This window comes from Silene latifolia, chromosome 11, assembly GCF_048544455.1.
Source record: "Silene latifolia isolate original U9 population chromosome 11, ASM4854445v1, whole genome shotgun sequence".
In the NCBI taxonomy this organism is placed as follows: domain Eukaryota; kingdom Viridiplantae; phylum Streptophyta; class Magnoliopsida; order Caryophyllales; family Caryophyllaceae; genus Silene; species Silene latifolia.
This window is the reverse complement of record NC_133536.1, coordinates 101,506,412-101,510,324: the sequence shown is the minus strand read 5'-3', so window position 1 is coordinate 101,510,324 and position 3,913 is coordinate 101,506,412. Positions and strand designations below refer to the sequence as shown.

The following is a 3,913-nucleotide window of genomic DNA, read 5'->3' as shown; positions in this document are numbered from 1 at the left end:
CGAGGCGGGCGGGATTAGGTGTTCGATCAAAAGAGCTTCCTAATACGTACCCTCACCCCTTACTCCAGATCTCCGTGAGCACCCGTGTTCATTGGCATCCACGAGAGTCATTCTAGACATAGAATGCTAAGGGTAACGATTGCTTAGTGTTCATGTCACTACTTTGTGTCTTGACATGACACGAGGTATTCGAACGGTTCCAATTTCCCATAAAAATTGGTGGCGACTCCATACAAAATGCAAACGCTTGTTTCGACCTTCACCAAGCGCCCCCGTGGGCGGCCCGCTGTCCACACTAACTAAAGATGTTTATCATATAGACAACAAAAGGGTTAAAATAGATGATTGATGTGACCAATATTTGAGCATATTTAGTCCCCGAATTAGCCTCGTTCCTATGCTTTTTAGTGCATAATTGGGTCATTTACTATCTTTAGTCCTTTGTTTTGCATATTCTTTGAGGTTTTGTTTCCTTGGTAGGAGAGGAGTGCAAACCTTGCATTTTAATGGCAAAATGGAGCTAAATTGATCGAATCTAATGACCAAGCATCAAAGTAAAGACAAGACAAGAAGGCCTTTGTAAATAATGGGCAATGATGAAGACGATACTTGCATCTCCGACAAAATCCTTGAGGATTGTTGGAAGAAGAAAAGAAGAAAAGAAGAAAAAGCTTGCTGAACTAGAATCCGGCCGTCGCAGCATCGGGACGCTCGTCCAACCTCCACAATCCCAGCGTCCCTCCAGCCAATCCGCTCGTCCAACATCTCCACAATCTGAGCGTCCAACCCTCCAGTCCGCTCGTCCAACTCTCACAATCCGCTCGTCCCGACCCCATGGCCGCTCGGATTGTCATTCAGTACAGCACGCCTTCTCCTTGTTCTACTCGGGATGCGCATATTTCTAAAAGGCTAGCAAAAAGGAGACTCGCATTATTCTTCCAGAGGAGCATTTCCTCAACTTTTCATAAGGGTCTTAATCGTCATTTAAGCCCTTAGTAACCCTAATTTATGTACCTAATCCCCATTATAAATACCCCATTGTACTAATTAGATTATAATCAATCCTGAATATAATTTATGTTCTTCTAATCTCTCTTTAATCTTATAATCAACTTTTAATTAAGCATTAATACAAATCTCATTTCCTTAATTTCTCTATTGTTCATCATTTATTTTGGGTAATTGAAGATTATTTGGGGTTTATTTGGAGGATTGACAACCTTCCAATCATTCATCAAGTAATTCTATTATTCTTTGCTTATTATTTTGGAATCATCATTAGGTATAATTCTCTTAATCCCTTTTTAATTATTGTTAATCATCTTCATTTATTCATCATGTTTTGCTTTGTTAATATGATTGACAACCTTGCTAGCATGTTAAACTTGATAATGAGTGAGTAGTTTCCTTAGCTAGGGTTAATGGGGAATTAGAGGAAACCAACATGGGGGATGATTCATGCTTAATCTAATATGTTCATATAATTTATTTGCTTGCTTGTTGTGATCTCAACTTATGCACATGTTATGTTTGATGAAATGCGAGCCTATGAATCCTTGCATTTTTTACCCATCACTTACCTTTTCAATGAGACTTGTAAGACATAAACCAACTCGAGTCTCATTAGACCATGCATATAGTTGAGTAGGGAGGATTAAGCCGACTTGTAGGTGATGTACAATCATCGATTCGGCTCCGGGACCCAAACCTTCCGAGGCTTGTAAGATATAAACCAACTCGATCCTATCACAACAATAATTGCTTGCTTATAATTTGAGAATATGTTTGTATGATCAATTCCCATGAATCCCCTATGAACCTATGACACCCTAGTTCTTTTAATCTATTGTTTACATCTCATCTTAATCATCTTGCTTGTTTATTTACATTGTTATTTAGTTTAGTGATCTTCTTATCTCAACCCAAATTGTGACACCCTTAGACACCACTACTTGCAATCGAAAATCCTACATCAATACCCGTCCCTTGGGATTTGACCTTTACTTACCTCTTTACTAATAGTAGAGTAGTTTGTGAAGTTATAAATATTGTTTTGGTCTAGGTGCTCCTAACGACAAGTAACCCAAAAATATAGTCCGACCAAAAATGGCGCCGTTGCCGGGGACGGTGTTAACTTGATTTGATTTTCCTTGATTGTTATTAGTTGTGTCTTTGTTTACCTTGGGGAAGTAAAACTCCTCAAGGTTTGTTCTAATTGTTTTCGAGTTGTTTGATATTTTGCATGTCTAGAAGATCACAAGGTAACTTGTTACCCATTCATCACGAAATTGAGAGAACTTTGACAACCAATAGAAGACTTGCTAGAAATACTTTGAGAGGTATTGGTGAGGTTGTAGATATTCAACCAAATACTATTGAGTTCATCAACCCTTTTGCAAGAGAAGATGAGGAGAACCCAACACAAAATCTACCACATAATTAACCCACAATGCCTAAATTTTCATCACATTCTGTACCAACCGAGGAGAACCTACCCAATGGTACTCCCACACCACAACACTTGACCGGAAATTTCATTTCAAAGTCCGCATTTATCCAATTAGTCGAAAGAAGCCAATTTGGGGGGATGCCTAGTGAAGACCCTCATTCTCACATGGAGACTTTTTGTGACTATTGTGATGCGATTTCACAAACCGGAGTGACTCAAGACCAAATTCGATGGGTCTTATTTCCTTTTTCTCTAATTGGTATCGCGAAACAATGGTTAAAAAGCCTTGATAAGGCTACTCTTGGTATCGACTCTTGGAAGAAGTTGGCTCTTGCTTTCTACAAAAAGTTCCACCCTCCGGAAAAGACTAACATGCTAAGAGCTCAAATTACGGGTTTTAAGCAAAGGGACGAAGGATATTTGTATGAAGCTTGGGAGCGATTCAAAGGAACTTGTCGCTCATGTCCTCATCATGGACTTAGCGAGTGTTTCTTGGTACAACAATTTTGGAATGGTCTTTATGAAGACTCCCGAAACATTCTCAACATGGGATCAAATGGTATGTTCACCGAAGTTGACGATAATCAAACTTGGAACAAGATTGAAGAAATGGCGGTCCATAACTCACAATATAGTAGACCTCGCAAGGCTACTAGAGGAGGAAAGCATGAAGTGGACTCTATTACTCAATTGGGTGCTCAACTTAGTGCTCATATTGATACCATCAACTTGAAGTTTGAGAAGGCTATGGCTAAACTTGAAGAAGCCTAAAAATCACCAAAGCAACATGTTAATGCCATGGTGGCATCTTCATCAATTCCAAGTGGAATATGTGAGAATTGTGGAACTTTGGGACATGACCAAAGTGAATGTAGGGGAACAAGTGAGCAAGTGAATGCTTTTCAAGCATACAAGAGTGGTACCCCTTATTCCAACTATTACAATGAAAACACCAAATTCCATCCAAATCTCTCGTACAAAAGCCAAAATGTTCAAAACCCTCAACCAACATACACCCCACCTCCAATGAGAAACCAAAATCAAAGACCCTTTTACAACCAAAACCAAGGTTACCAAAATCAAACTCCATACAATCAACAAAATGACAAAGTTTTTGATGTTCAAAAAGCGGTCCTCGAAATGCAAAAGAACCAACAAGAGTTTTTCACTGAAATGCAAAAGGATAGCCAAGCAAAAGACATCACCATCAACAACATCCTAGCCCACACAAAGATGTTGGATACCCAATTGTCTCAATTAGCATCTTCAAGTTCATAAAGACAAAAGGGGCAATTACCACCCCAAGGTAATCCCCCAAGACAAGAATCGGTGAGTGACATCCATTTAAGGAGTGGTACAAGTTATGAAGGGCCAAAGAAACCCGTTGATGAAGATGTTGTGAATGCTAGTGACAAGGAAAGAGTTGTTGAAAACTCTAGGGAAGAAGAACCCAACAATCAAAAA

At 39.3% G+C, this 3,913-nt stretch overlaps 1 non-coding gene across 1 annotated transcript; it reads right to left on the bottom strand.

Moving 5' to 3' along the window:
• Nucleotides 1–2,821: 2,821 nt before the first annotated feature.
• LOC141615537 (small nucleolar RNA R71) lies at nt 2,822–2,928 on the bottom strand. The gene has a single exon (XR_012529954.1). It is a non-coding gene; the product is annotated as a small nucleolar RNA R71 (small nucleolar RNA).
• Nucleotides 2,929–3,913: the final 985 nt, after the last annotated feature.